The following is a 16631-nucleotide window of genomic DNA, read 5'->3' as shown; positions in this document are numbered from 1 at the left end:
TACTTTCCGAAAGTACAGGAACCTTTTGGGTGGAGCTTGCAGCGCTGAACATTTCTGATTGGTCGAGTACTCGCAGCATTTTTTTGTATTTATTTTCCGCCATTAACCGCCATGTTTGAAAATATGCAGCCGCAAACCAATTTATTTTCATAATAACTTCAAATCAAACTTGTATGTTATGCGGCGCAGTAGCCTAGTTTTGGTTATAGCCTGCCAACGTCTTGGAATTATAACGTGTGCTCTTCTGTTCATTTCTTGCTTTAGTATTCGTTTTATAAAATGCTAAGCATTCGTGCTGGGACAGCATATTACGTAGGCTACCAAAACATTCAAATGGATTCATTCGGTTGCTGAATATTTTCTTCCGGATTTTCTTTGTTAGCCCGTTGTAATTGACTCAAAACGTTTGATACAGTTATGTGAGGTATGCGGTAGTTCTGCGTAATTCACATTGGTGATACAGTGTTACGACCCCATGGGTCTAGGGGTGCATGGGGTATGTAACTTGATGTTAAATGGCCGGGAGATGTTAATACTGTAGGTATGGTAACAACAAAAAAAACACAGACAAAGCAGCAACTCAGTGCACGGGTGTTTACTGTGATAAACAAAACGGTGCAACAAACTACCAGACATATAACAACCCAGACACACACTACCAGGGTCAACGGACGCTGGATGTTGCCAAAAGAACAAACAAACAAGCTAGCTAAACCAGAGAGTAAACTAATCTAGTGTATCAAGTACACAAACAAAAGGCCTATCTACTCTAACTAGCAGACTGAAATACAATTGGTTGGCAATCACCCCTAAGGACTAGTGAATCTATACAAAACATAGCCTACGGGCATATGTACAGGAGCCCCCAGTCTTACCTGTCCCAAGCCTTGGAAGTGTACATAAAACAAGACAAGTTCAAATGAGTGGTTAACATACATAGTCAAAGACATAACACAGAGCAAACAGTCAGACATCCATTGTTACAAACAGGTGGGGTTTTTATAGTAGATGTGGCGAGTTATGATTGGCTGTCCAGAATTGACACGGAGGGTGGGGCTTGGTGAAGGTGGGACTTGGTGGATGGTGACTGACAGGTGAAGGCAGGGAAGTCCACACAAAAAAAACATGGCACGTAACACTTCCCCCCTTAAGAACCAACTTAACACATTTATTTATTTTTAAGTTAGTTAACACACATGGTAATCTTATACACCACTTCATTCTAAAATACCAAAGTAGCCTACATAATTACAGGCGTACACACATTGTGCCAATTCCCCCTTACCTATACACAATTCAATACCTGACATATTTTTATTTTTAACACATAGTGGTGTTACCGCACTATTACACACAATTCATTCAAATGTTTTAATTATTCAAAACTACGAGACAATGTATCAGCCAGTACATTGTCAGTCCCTTTAATATGGCGAATATTTAAATTATATGCCTGTAGAATCAGCGACCAACGCATAAGGCGCTGGTTCTGATTGTACATTCGCGATAAAAACACTAATGGATTATGGTCCGTGAAGACCTCGACAGGGGTAGAACTCGAGCCAATGTACACCTCGAAGAACTGCAAGGCTAATAACAACGCTAGTGCTTCCTTTTCGATGGTGCTATAGTTTATTTGGTGTTTGTTAAATTTTCGGGAGAAGAAACAGACGGGGTGATCAATCCCATCTTTATCTTCTTGTAGCAGTACCGCACCAGCTCCTAGAGCGCTTGCATCAACCTCTAACTTAAACGGTTGCGCAAGGTCTGGAGCCGCGAGTACAGGCGCACTGCATAGCAAAAGCTTAACAGCCTCAAAAGCTATTTGGCAGTCTGAGGTCCACACAAAAGGTTTCCTAATACTAAGCGCACTCGTTAAGGGTGCCACAACAACCGAGAAGTTCCTACAAAAACTCCGATAGTATCCTGCCATCCCGAGGAAACGGCGTAACTCACGCCTACTAGTAGGCGCAGGGAAACCAGCAATGGCAGCAACCTTTGCTTCCAATGGCCGAACTTGGCCATGACCCACTTGCTTTCCCAGGTATGTTACTGTCGCTTTGCCAAACTCACATTTGGCGAGATTCAGAGTTAGCGTTGCTTTGGCCAACCTCTCAAACACACAACGCAGTACGGAAACATGGTCGGCCCAATTATCTGACCTAATAACCAAGTCATCTAAATATGCATAACAATCGGAAATACCCATAAGTACGGTATTCACTAGACGCTGAAACGTGGCGGGAGCGTTTCTAAGGCCGAAGGCTAAAACATTATATTGGAGGAAGTTATCGGGGGTAACAAACGCTGAAATCTCAGACGCGCGAGGAGTCAACGGCACTTGCCAATACCCTTTCAACAAGTCAAGTTTAGTGACAAATTTAGCGGCACCAATGTTATCGATGCAGTCCTCCATTCTCGGTAGGGGATAGGAGTCTGGCACCGTAACCGCATTGACTTTTCGAAAGTCAGTGCAGAAACGTGACGTTCCATCAGGTTTCGGTACAAGAATACAAGGCGAGCTCCATGGACTAGCACTGGGCTTAGCCAAATTATTTTCTAGCAGGTATTGCACTTCCCGTCTCATAGCCTCACGTTTTGTACTATTAACCCGATATGGGTGTTGTCTAATAGGGGCGGCACCGTTCACATCAATGTCATGATGTGTTACGGTAGTCTGCGAGGGAGTATCACCAAAAAGATTTGGAAACTCATGTATTAAATTAACAATATCAGACCTTTGAACATCTGATAAGTGAGCAAGGTGGGACGACAATTCTAACAAAGTCTCCGAATTGGTGAGTCTAGCACACTGCTGAGGGGCGTTCCGAAGCACGAGGCCATCCTCATCCTCTGTACAATTAAAACTGGGGTTACTAGGTACAGGGCTAATGCTAGAAACTCGTGACACAGGCAGAACTTTCTTCACATCCTTCGACTGAAGTGTCGTCCTAGAATTATATGCCTTAAGCATATTAATATGGCACACGCGTGACTGACGCTTACGATCGGGTGTTTGAATTACGTAATTGCTTTCACTCAGTTTTTCTTCCACAGTATAGGGACCAGAAAAACGAGCAGACAAGGCAGATCCGGCAATCGGTAGCAAAACTAGGACCTGATCACCAGGTTTGAAATTGCGATCAACAGCCTTCCAATCAAAACGACGCTTCATTTTTCTCTGAGACAAAGATAGCGACTCTTTAGCAATGGAACAGGCATGATGCAATTTCTCTCGGACCTGACTAACGTAATCCAACACATTAGGCTTTATATCCGAGTCATACGTGAACTGATCCTTTAAAACTTTTAAAGGACCCCGAACAGTATGCCCAAACACTAGTTCAGCAGGGCTGAACCCTAACGATTCCTGTACCGCTTCTCGTAAAGCGAACAGAATGTATGGCAACCCTTCTTCCCAACAATTTCCAGTCTCCAAACAATATTTGCGGAGAGCCGATTTGAGAGTCTGATGCCAACGCTCTAGTGCCCCCTGGCTCTCAGGGTGGTAAGCACTTGCGATCTGATGCTTAATAGCTAGAGACTGCACAAATTGTTGAAACTGTTTCGAGACAAAGTTAGAACCCTGATCCGTTTGGATAATTTTAGGGAATCCAAATATAGAAAAGAACTTAGTCAGTGCTTTAATGACGTTCTTGGTAGTGATGGTGCGCAATGGAATAGCTTCCGGAAATCTAGTCGCGATGCACATTATAGTGAGCAGAAACTGTTGACCAGACTTTGCCTTAGGAAGCGGACCCACGCAATCAACAATTACATGGTGAAATGGTTCACCAAGTACTGGAATTGGACAGAGCGGGGCTGGTGGAACAACCTGATTAGGTTTTCCCGTTACCTGACAAATGTGACAAGACCGACAGTGTTTTACCACAGCACTTTTAAGTCCTGGCCAAAAGAAATTCTTTAACACGCGATTGTACGTCTTGGAAATTCCCAAATGACCAGACCATGGATTTTCATGTGCCAACGCTAATACCTGTGGTCGATACATGCCAGGTACAACAATTTGAAAAACCACACCCCATTCGGCTCCCTTAATTAATGAAGACGACCACTTCCTCATTAACAAACCATTATCTACAAAATAAGCAGTCGACTTTTCTTTCATTGCAACAGGTTTAACCACCATCTCAAAATACTTACGCAAAGACGGATCATTTTCCTGAGCAGCAACAAGTTGTTCGCGAGTGACAGGCAATTTATCTGAGGCAAACTCTAGAGATAAGGTAAGAGATTCCTCTTTTTCACAAAAATCTTGAGGTTCAACCTCTGTACCTACCTCCGGCTTTACACGTGGTACTTCCGGTTTGGTGAGATGACTATCCTCAGTAAAAGTGGACGCTAAAACAGATTCTGATAAATCAACTTCCTCACCCCACTTCTTTGATTGAGCTCGAGTGAGCACGCAAGCAGGGAAAACACCGGGAAGTGATCTAGACATGTCAGAGATGGGACATGATACGGGGTTATTTAAAACTTCGAGTACTGGACGCACTTTACCTCCGGCAAGATCATTGCCCATAATGAAGTCCACGCCTGGTACAGGTAAAGCGGACCGTACAGCCACATTAAAATAACCCGTGACTAAATCAGTCTGAACATGTACTTTGTGTAAGGGAACGGTAACCAAGGCCATATCAATGCCCTGAATTACCACATTAGCACCACTATATGTCACGTCCGATACGGCTATCACGTCGGCTAACACGAAGGATTGCGAAGCTCCCGTGTCTCTTAAAATCCGCACCGGTTTTTGCTCAGTCGGATCACCGGAAAGGGAAACAAAACCTTCAAAAATAAACGGCTCAAAACCTTCTTCAGGTTTGCTTTCAGGACCGTTTAAACACTGATCAGTTCGAGGAACAATTCTAACAAAGCCTGTAGGCTTAGCTTGGGCAGCGGTTTTCTTTTTCAAAGTAAAACAGTTAGCAATAACATGCCCTACCTTATGGCAGTAGAAACATTCACGTTCCTCTTTAGACCGTGGGGGTGACATTTTGGAATTGTCTTTAGAACTGCGGGAAGCAACAGACTTCGCTCCTTGGGTGGAACCAAACACAGTCTTATGAGTGAGTGCAAACTCATCCGCAAATATCGCAGCTTCAGACAAAGACATCACTTTTTGTTCGTTTAAGTAAACTACAACACGTTCCGGAACACAATTTTTAAACTCTTCGATCAAAATTAATTCACGAAGAGAGTCATAATTATCAACTTTACTCGCAGCACACCATTTGTCAAACAGAGTTCCCTTTTCTCTGGCGAACTCTACGAACGATTGGGCGGAGGTTTTCTTTTGATTTCTAAATTTCTGTCGATAGGCCTCCGGGACCAACTCATATACACGAAGAATAGCCGCTTTTACCACATCATAGTTCATGCTATCCTCAAGAGTTAGTGTAGCCATTACATCTTGTGCTTTTCCAATTAGTTTACACTGCAGCAAGGTTGTCCAAATTTCTTTGGGCCAGTTAAGAGCTGCTGCCAAACGTTCAAAAGTGCTAAAATAGGCATCTACCTCAGTCTCCCTGAAAGAGGGTAATGCCACATGTCTCCTGACATCATAGCCAGCAAAACCAAGCGGTGGGGACGTACCTGGGGTAACCACAGTGGCATTTTGCTCTGTAGCATTTTGTAACTCCAGCTGCCGCATCTTAATCTCTGTCTCTAATTCCAGCTTACGCATAGCTAACTGAAATTCCTGTTCCTGTTTTCGTGCCCTCTCTCGTGCCTCAGTATCTGCCTTACGAGCCTTCTCCTCAGCCTCGAACTTCAACCGGGCGAGACGGATCTTTAGCCGGGCATTACTACCCGACCCACAAGAACTCGGCGAGTACGCCTCAAACCTGGGCAATGTAGGTGGAGGGGTAGTTGGAGGAATCTCCTCCTTCACTCCCACCACAGCAGAACCACCAGCGCCCCGAGGCGACTGTGGACTCGCAACAGGCCCAGTAGGCGACACGTCAGGCTGGACAAGCTGACAAACAGCAACAGGCGAGGCAAGAATTTTGAGTTCCACCAGCCTCTCCCTTACCCGCGACTTAATCTCTCTCTTCCGGAGAGCAGCAGACACCACAAGACCCACGTGCTCTGCAATTTTCAGCAGGTCAATCTTACGGCACAGATCCAGTGCCTCATCTGACAGATTGCTCAGAAAGTCATTGACATCAAACGAAGTCATTGTCCTAATACTGCACCACTGTACAAACCACACAATGTTATCTTTATAGTTAATTCCTTTGTCATTACAATTCAGCAATCCCGGACGAGCCCCCAAATATGTTACGACCCCATGGGTCTAGGGGTGCATGGGGTATGTAACTTGATGTTAAATGGCCGGGAGATGTTAATACTGTAGGTATGGTAACAACAAAAAAAACACAAAGCAGCAACTCAGTGCACGGGTGTTTACTGTGATAAACAAAACGGTGCAACAAACTACCAGACATATAACAACCCAGACACACACTACCAGGGTCAACGGACGCTGGATGTTGCCAAAAGAACAAACAAACAAGCTAGCTAAACCAGAGAGTAAACTAATCTAGTGTATCAAGTACACAAACAAAAGGCCTATCTACTCTAACTAGCAGACTGAAATACAATTGGTTGGCAATCACCCCTAAGGACTAGTGAATCTATACAAAACATAGCCTACGGGCATATGTACAGGAGCCCCCAGTCTTACCTGTCCCAAGCCTTGGAAGTGTACATAAAACAAGACAAGTTCAAATGAGTGGTTAACATACATAGTCAAAGACATAACACAGAGCAAACAGTCAGACATCCATTGTTACAAACAGGTGGGGTTTTTATAGTAGATGTGGCGAGTTATGATTGGCTGTCCAGAATTGACACGGAGGGTGGGGCTTGGTGAAGGTGGGACTTGGTGGATGGTGACTGACAGGTGAAGGCAGGGAAGTCCACACAAAAGAAAAACATGGCACGTAACATACAGTAAAAGCAAACTGGAAATCACCTTCCGCACTTTTTGTCAGGGTAAAATAACAGGTTAATTCTAGTAATCGTCCCTTTAGCTTTTTCAGACTGCCGTAATTTTACTCCATTTTACTGCCATTCTTCAATTCCACGAAAAGACCAGGAAGACTATGGACTAATTTATGGTGCATGGTTCGCATCTGGAGGGCACACTTCGCTGCTCGGCTAGCAGTAACTTCGAAGGAAAGCAAACGGTGGCTGTACCACTACTAATTTAAATGTTCACGCAAGTCCGAGTTTTCGTTCTATTCTTGTCATTTTGCGATTAGCCTATATGGAATTGACGATGAGAAAGTAATCAAACAGCAAATTGTTTACAACGTGTGCATGTTTTCTGCTGTTGTTGCCAGTTATATTGGAAATGTGAATGCATTCTGTCGCTTCAGATGTCAAGACATGAAAGCGAATGTTCGCATAAAAACATAATGAATATGTTTGAGAGGATATATAAAACAGTTACAATCTGACTATTGGCCTGTTATATCCTATTTGTTGCATAACAACGGTCCAAGTTCAACTACCAACGACATTTTTGCTTGACAACGGTAAAATATGCCCAAACGGCTGCAGAAGAATATTTCAATTCCAGGTGATTAAATCGATAAAAATCAATAAATACAAAAGTAACCATATACAGTCATTGTTGGTAGCCCGTTGTATATAAGTGGAATAAACCCCTCCGGGCTGTTCCGGTTATTAGAAAATAATGTAGGCTACTTCGGTGGTAGTATGGGGTTACAGAAGAAATCATAGGACAGATGGACGGACGACAACGTCGCTTTTTCATACGTCAGTGGGCTAATTTGCCTAATCTTCACGGGACTTTAGACCGCGGTGGAAACGCAGACAACCATGGGCTGAAGGAACCTTTTAGTTCCTTGAAAAGTAGTTCCTGGGACTAAAAGTTCCGGGTAATTTTGGTGGAAACGCGGCTTAAGTTGCTTGTTAGCCATTGTTAAGCTGTTAGCATCATTAAATGTTAGCTACTTGTAACTAGCCATTGACCTATATAGAAACTAGTCAGCTAGCAAGCAAACTAGCAAATGTTGACGTCCATATTAGCGCTGTTTTTTTTTGTCCTTAATTTGTTTCTCTCACCTGATGCTGCTTGTTAAAGGTGCAGTATGTATGTTTGGAGAAACAAGCAAGCGAGAGCTAGATTTTAAGAGAAAAAAATCAACAAAAAAACAATCCACCCCCTCCCCACAGCTCTCCTTCCAAAGCGCCTCCCTCCAAACACATGCACGCTGCCTGACATCTGAGTACTAGAGAGCAAGGACCCGTTCTGTCATAATCAGTAAGTCACTATGGCCAATTCCAATCAATGTTTATGTTAAAAATGTTAATTTTTGGCTGTTTAGGGTTTCATTTTATTTTAGCAGAACAATATTTTGGCTTTTAAATGGTGACAGCTTTTAAGGTGACAACACTGGAGTTTCGCATCATTCGGAAGCTAGCTAACTCTAGCCAGCTTATTGACACCAGTCACTAAATCAGCTCAACTGCATTAGCAGGTACAAGTTGATGGGTTTTATCTCCTTTTACTCAAATGTCTTTGCTTTCATGATCTGCCTGTCTTCAAGTGAAATTCAGTATAAAATATAGTTTTAAAGGTTTTAAACATAAGATGACTAGTTAGCACTGGAGTTCCATTAAACTACTGAGATCATTCTACTGCTGTTTGTCACCAGTCACATGTAGCACCTACTTCATGTTTTGGCTTTCACGATCTGTATGTCTCAATGTCAAGTTCGGTGTAAAATATAGTTTTGAAGATTTTAAATGTAAGACGACATGGTAGTACAAGACTTTCATGTCGTTTGGAGGTCCAGGTTTAGCACTAGCTATCTCTGCATAATGTTACCTCTGCTCTGCCATGGCTCTGCTACAGGTTTGACAGACAGGCGCAAAGAGAACTGTCCTGATTGGTTAAGATTCAGGTGTGGTGAAATTTGGAGTGGCTGATTTCTGATTTCCAGATTTTCTTTTTTTATCTGTTGGGATGTGAAGGAAATTTAATCAAATATTAACAGAAGTGTTCTACAACAAACTTACAGTCTTGACCATTAAGATACTGCCACCAACTGTACAATATCACCACAAATGTTTAGCAATAGTTAGCTATTGCAAAATCACGTTCAATATAACATTCACATAGGCTATGAAATATTGATGACATTCATATTGCACCGAACAATCCAAGGTTTTGCAAATATGCTGCCCGTCCAAGCCACGTTTTACTCAGATATTAATGTCACACTTCTGTGTTGAACTTCCCCACTCAGCCTCGTTGCTGATTTGAACTTGTCCAACAAATGGAGAACATGCTGTAGGCTATTAACATAATACTTACTTGCTAGCCACCTATGACACATACACCATTCCATTTCACATGCACAGTTGCGCTGTTTTTCTGTCCTTAAAAATGATCATACTAACCTGCTGTCGCTAGTCGTTTACGATTAATACTGCCACCACCACCACTCGTGCTCGTTTCTACAATGGATTAATACTGCCACCAACTGAACATCACCACTCATGCACATTTCAACAATGGGGAGTCAGCGAGTCAGCCAGCTCCTAAGTAAGAGACATTCACTGTTCTTCACCTGCCCTCAGGGCCCAGATATTAAATCTGTTAATCAGCATTCATTCAAATAAATACTGTCTACATGTGTAAGAGAGTGGCAAATGAGCAGATAAAGATCAGTGCAAGACTTAAAATTCAGATATGTTTCACAATACATTTCCAGAAGAAAATACCTGGAAGCAATTTCTAGAAAGTATTTATCAAGTTTCAAATAATTTGAGCATGAATGGTCCAGTTTATCATGTTGTAAATGTATATGAGTGCAAGGTGGTTCATGTAGAGGAATATACTTCCTGTTGATTGATAGTAACATTATTTAGGCACTAGTCAATGTTATATTGCAGTGATTTACATCAATGAAAACAATATAGTTTAGAAAGGTTTCTATAATATATGAATAAGCTAATGCTAAATGTGATAGGCTTATCATATTATTTGCAATTAATTTCAATGAATCTCTTTTAATACTAAAATCAGGCTGTGAATCTGATACATTGAGCATTTATTGTTGACAAAAGAAATAAAGTAAGGACAATAAGCCCTTCTGGAACAGAGCTGTAGTATTAAAGTACACTGTAGAAATAAAAGTTGCCTCTGGTATGGTAAGCCACTTCTCTTCCTTTTTTGTTGTTGATTTGAAATGCTATCTTTGGTACTTCCCCATACAGTGGACCACGTCAATTATGATATCAGTACCTTCTGTTGAATAACTGTTGACCAGTTGGGAGGCAAATGAAAATATGATTTGCATGCCTGGATGAATGTGTGATTCCTTTGATTACTCAATGTCACATCTGATATGAGTTGGTAAAAAATAAGAGGAAGTAGTCTTTCTCATCTTTGGAAGAGTGTTTTTGAACTAGCCCTGAGTTGCCAAGGATGAAAAATCACTCAGTGGGTGGACACAGAGGAAGTCTAGTACATCAGCAGCAAAAATGACCACTTCCTTTGCTCAGAGCAGTCAGTTTACAGTGGCTTGCAATGTAAGAAAAGCCATAATACACATATGAATATTCATGTTTGTAATAAGCGAAAATGTGACCCATGATACCCATATAAATATTCATGTTTGTAATAAGGGTGAATGTGACATTAATGCAAAAAAGTGACTTCCAATGGTAATTTTCAGTAATTGGCTGGTGGGGCATAGTCCCATGAGCGGACAAGGGACACCAGTGACGATGAAAATACATTGTTAACAAAAAACATTGAATTATTACACAAATGAAACAACTTTAATTACAGATCTTTCTCTTTTCTACACAACAATGTGACATACTGGATAGTATCTCCATAGATTTCTCATTTTGAGTATGGCCTAGCTTTGACTCCTATTAGCATGTCAAGGCTCAATTTATGTATAGGCTGTAACCTGTTTTCTGCTAGCTAGCTCATTGTTTACATGTATGGTGGGGTGCTACACCAGCCCTTAGTTTTATTAAAACTCAGTGAGTTTTAGAACAGTGAAAGAACTTCAACGCACAGGCTCATGATTATCTACAATGTATGACAAGGGCTGGCCAGGGACCTACAGCTCCGAGTTCATCCAGAAGCATAAATATGGTGTAGCATAGCCTAATTATAACATGAGATTTTACTAAATTCAGTTTTACACATTACAAAATCTGTATTACACCATGCAAAATACAACTTTCTTACATATAATTTAATCATTATTAAACATTTAAACTTGGCTGTAAGGAGGGGCAGCCTGCTCACAGGGTTTAGGCATGGCTCAATGCGTAGAGTGTGTTGCTTTGAGGAGGAAATAAGCCCGTTTTTCCCCTCAACATTAGCTATCACGTTAATTAGCTAGCTAGCTAATGAAATTAGTAGTTACACAAATTAGTGACAATCTATTAAGTTTATCTACCATATTTTCTAGCAGTAACACTATCCTTTAGTTTAGCTACTGTAGCTGCAAATAATATCAGTTTGAGACATACGAAACAGTCATTACTGAATAAACAGACTAGCTAATGCATTTGCTGTTACTAGCCTGAACGACATGTACTGCTAATGTTGTCACTGATTATGTACTTGGCGAGATATTAGGAAGCTATTTTCCTTTTCCTGATATCTAAGTAAGGGACTGCCACCCTGTGTTTATGGTTTTTTGTGGATATTTCAAGCCCTGGGTTAACTGCCCTGTCAATAAATAAATCTGAGTCTTCTAGCAGTTGTGTCATTGTCACTGCAATATGTTGCATATGATCCAAAAAATCTAATTGCACACACTACAAGTTAAGCCTATAGGTTACTAGAAATGTCATTAGAAGTGCATTATATGTTAAGCTCTTGTGTAAGAATGTAGTGGTACCCTGGGTGTCGTGAGTGCAGTTTCATACCAGGTCAGGTTTCCTGGGTTTAATGTAGGTGAACTCAATAATAATACCACAAATAATAATAACAATAATATTAATCATCGTCATCATCATCATCATAAGAATAATAATTCAGCCATGGATCACTTCGTTTGATCCACAGCCCTATTGAGACCCTCTCTACAGCCTCTGTGGTGGTCCTGATGGCCTTCCTTTTGCGGGCACCTGTGATGTCCAATAAATTGTAAGCTTTACAGAGTGAATAACCAGTAAACCACCTGCAGCCCATTTCTATGGGCAAACACTGTGGCCACCACCCCTTTCTACGGCACCCGTCCACCAAGTACTGATACTTGGCTTTCTTCTGGGTGGTAAGGTCCAGCCACTGCATGGATCTCTTTCCCCCTTGTGTGCTTCCCTGATCAACTGAGTGACCACTCCTGATTCTTCAGGAGGTACTCCGTTAAGCGTTGGGCGACAGTACTAAAAAATATATTTCCCTCCACACTAAGCAGTAAGACAGTCCAAAACTGCTTAATGTTCCTGGTGCTCCTTGAGAATCCAGACACCCTCTGTGAATCTACATTGATGTGCAACTCTCTCCCTCCTGGAGACAGATTATCTTTCCTAGATACAGATTAACTGTCAACCTCTTTCAGCTGGAGTTAGACAGCTGTCACAAAGTACACTGCTCCATTGTGTTTGTAAACATATGGTTCAAGTTTTTAAAAGGCCATTTTTAACTGGCGACCAAATGAGATATTCTAACTTAATTTACCATTCTCTGCGTTTTCAGTTCAAATTGTTTCTGCTAGCCTAGATTTTTTTAAAAATATAAATTGACTGGAAAAAGAGTCTTGGGTATCATATGATGTAATCCATGTAAGTAGACTTAATGAAAGCAGAAAGCAGCATGTATCTTGGCTTTAAATATGGTATTTTTAATTGGGGCAAGTAATGTAGTAATTTTGTCAATTTACAATTTATTTGAATGTTTTGTCTGTTCGATTGACTGATCTTTCGTAGTTTTCTTTTTTCAGGACAGTTTACAGAACAAACTAAACTTTACAGTTGTTTTCATTCCACCTCAACATTTTTAGTTAATACAAGGTTAGAAGATTCCCCCATATCAGAAAATGAATTAAATGGATGCTGTTAGCTAATTTGTTTATTTTCAGGTATACTGAAAGCAAGTGGAGGGTTTTTATGTTGCCAGTCCCTAAAGTAAAAGTGTATTCAGCATGTAATCTCATTTGCTAGCAGTAAAACCAGTATTCTCTTACGTACTGAACTGCTCATCAGATCAAAACTACTAACATTAGGCCAAAGTTCTTGTGATGGTACTGACTATTCAGATGAATTTTGTTCCTTTTTTAACTTTATAAAGTAGGTGTGAGTTGTGTTAATCACATGTACAGTTAAATGCAAATTGGGTCAGTGACACAATTTTTATTGTTTTGACTCTGCACTCCAGTGCATTGGATAATAATGTGCTGGAGCCTAATCTGACTTTATTTCATTATATTAGATCATATTAATTTGTCCCATTAATTTTTCTCCCCTAAAATGGGGGGATTATGTATAAAATGGACTGTGGTTCCTACACAGATCACCCGCTATAGATGTGAATACCTTCAAATCAAAGCTGAGAGTCTGCACTTTAACCTCACATTCATTGATTTATTTAAAATCCAGTGCTCCGGAGTACAGAGCCAAAACAACAAAAATTGTGTCTCACATATAGTAGTTTACACACGCGCGCGCACACACACACACACGCACACACACACACACCTTCTCCCTTTCTGTATTGTCCCAAACACTGACCTGGATGTATTTGAGCAAAACGCCAAAAATTTTGACCTTGGCAATGTGACCCTGATGTTGCAAATGAGTCAATTTCTCCATTCACTAGCAGGTCTGTCCTTTATGTTTTGAGAAGATAGGCATTATAATGATAGCAGATTGCATTTACAAAAAATTCAAATGATAATGTAGAGGGGGCAGCACTCTGCATGGTCAGATTGAACCACAATATCCTAATTCAGCCCATGCAAATGGCCTGGCAGTCCCAGCTTCCCATATAATACATTAGTAGAGATGTCCTGCATATTCAGAAGCAAATTGCTGTGCAGATCGAAATCGCCTTCCCTTTATGCATGATTGCTTTTCTGACAGTTCATTCAGCCAAAAGAAAGACGATGAGATTGTATTGTTGGTATGAAACTAATTAGACACCACCTAACCAGTGTGGCTGCATAGCTTGTACTTTAGAACATGTTTGGGAGTGAAATGAGGACTTGCAGTACAGGTCATTTTGAGCATCTTTTATCTCATAGCCTGTAGTAAAGTGGTTACAGCCTGTAACCTCACCTAAAACTGTATTCATTTTCACTTTCAATTGCACTCTTGAAACAGATTACTTGTGAGCTTTATTAGTAACCTTTATTTTTTTTTTAGCTTTAGTAACCATGAATTGAATGTTGTGGCAGTAATATTGAAAAATGAGCATTTCCGAAAAAATTGTGCTTTTATTGGTGCCATACACTGCTCTTGTACTTGTTTACATAATTCAGCCATAATCCAGAATTTAAATATGTGAACTTCTGTCATAAAATTACTTTCAGTCAGAATTGGAAGGTATGCAGATATGTGTATAGTATCTGCATAAAATAAAAAGCTTAAAGATATATCTGTTACTACAGTAACCACTACTTAATAATAATAATGGATCATGAATAATTAATAATAATCAGAATTAACAATATACCATAGCATATCACACAAGTCATTTTGGGTGATTATGGTTGCTGTCGCCATCTGAACATTCTGTGGATCGGGGGCGGGGAGTACCAATTGGAACGGATAAAGAACCGTTCCATTAGGTATTTTACTCATGGTAAAAATTTTCTACCTATCGCCCCTTTTCCATAACATAATTTTTGTGTGAATCAACACTTGAATGTATGTATCTTTGAGTGGTATAAGAAACTCCAAAATGATTTTCCAAAAATTGAATCATTCTATCGCTCTGACATGTCATAGTGGCCTGAGTTGATGGACGTTTACTTAACTCGTTAGATCATTTTCTGTCAACAATGAATTGATTTAAATCTTCAAGCGCATGATATAAGGTGAACTCTTCCCGCTCATAAGCCGGAGCTTCACATTCTGACAGAAAATTTGAAAAATTGCCTGTCGACAGCGGTTTGAGAAATCACCAAATGGGTGTAAGCCATCAAATCATCACCCTTGGGCGCTTGTTTGTTTTGCTGTGCCATCTCGTCACGCGGCAATTATAATAAACCTTAGGATTCAACGGTGAATGGGATGGCTCTGGTGCTCTGGGAAGAATCTCTGCGTTTACCTCAGTGTGACTCACCTGGCCGTGCTACCGTTCCAGTGTGTGGTGAGAAGATGTCAGACAGCACTTCACATCCACTTCCGCATCCCGGGGGAAACTATGAAGAAACTAATAGTAAATCGCAAGCCAAAAAAGTGTGGGTATAAAAGCGCATAGCGATTGCACTACGTAAACTGGCCAGCTACACTTGAACTCTGTGGTGTGGGTTCTGAGCAAGTGTGATATTCTTATATCTCTTCAACATTTTTCCATCATCTACCTTCGAATCGTTGGATTCCCCCTTAGTGAGCAATTAAATATAGAATGTTACATTTCTTTCTACGTCTATGTAACACCAGTCTTGTTGCAGTAACTTTCTAATGCACATGAATTTCTAGCGAATTGTAAATCTGGAAAAAGCGCTAATTTCTCGGACATTATATTGTCCTGTTAGTATCACAAACCGGACCTGCACAAATAGTTTGAAAACTGGCCATTCCTGTTGAAAACCGGACATCTACCAATCCTAATTATAAGGCGAGTAGTTAGCTGACTAGCTCTAGCTGAGAATTTAGTTAGACATATTATATTTGCCACTAGTTTGGCTAGTCAGCACTAGCTTGCTAACTCATTTGTTAGCTCTGACTTGTTATGGCAGCCTGCTTAGCAACAGTAGCCCATAGCTCGCTAACTAAAGTAGAATAGATAAATAGAAAGTTGACCGAATGCTTTTTATCGTGTCGTATCCAGTAACTTGTGTTCGATATATCCACTGTTTGCAAGTAGCAGAGCTACTAGCTTAACTAGATTTTCTCGTGCTGTGTATGTAGCTTAACTATTTCCAAATTTTGCCTGTATTGGAATAAAAGTTAAATTATTTGACCAGTACAATAGCTGGGTAAAGAATAACCCCAGCTTCATATTTAAAATACCATTATCAGTCGGATATTGAAACCGAAATTCCCTGCTTGAAATGGGCCAGATTTATCTTGTTGACATATTGCACATTTATGTGACCATACACAATTCTGAGTGTACAATACTGCTATTATCACAAATGGGTTTGCTATGTTTTGCATATCAATTTATTGTAAAGAAATTATATTTAAAAAATTATATCCTCAGGATTTCAATATCGTTAAAAAGCTACATGCTCTCTGCGGCATGCTCCATTGTTGGCTAGAAAGAGCTTGAAGATGTAAGTGTCTGTTGTGTAGTTATTTAACAATATTGTAATTCTGAGGATTACATTTTTAAAATATAATTTTTGGATTTCATTGGCATGTGAAACACGTCTTTTGAAGAAAGAGGCTGTGTAATTGTTTGCTCATGAGAATATGTGGAACAATAGTAA

At 40.4% G+C, this 16631-nt stretch overlaps 1 protein-coding gene across 3 annotated transcripts in view; it reads left to right on the top strand.

The window, feature by feature from the left end:
• mettl15 (methyltransferase 15, mitochondrial 12S rRNA N4-cytidine) overlaps positions 1-16631 on the top strand; it is a 231909-nt gene that overhangs the window by 120231 nt on the left and 95047 nt on the right. The window lies entirely within an intron of this gene.

This window comes from Anguilla rostrata, chromosome 5 (genome assembly GCF_018555375.3).
Source record: "Anguilla rostrata isolate EN2019 chromosome 5, ASM1855537v3, whole genome shotgun sequence".
Lineage (NCBI taxonomy): Eukaryota > Metazoa > Chordata > Actinopteri > Anguilliformes > Anguillidae > Anguilla > Anguilla rostrata.
This window is presented reverse-complemented; position numbering and strand designations above follow the sequence as displayed.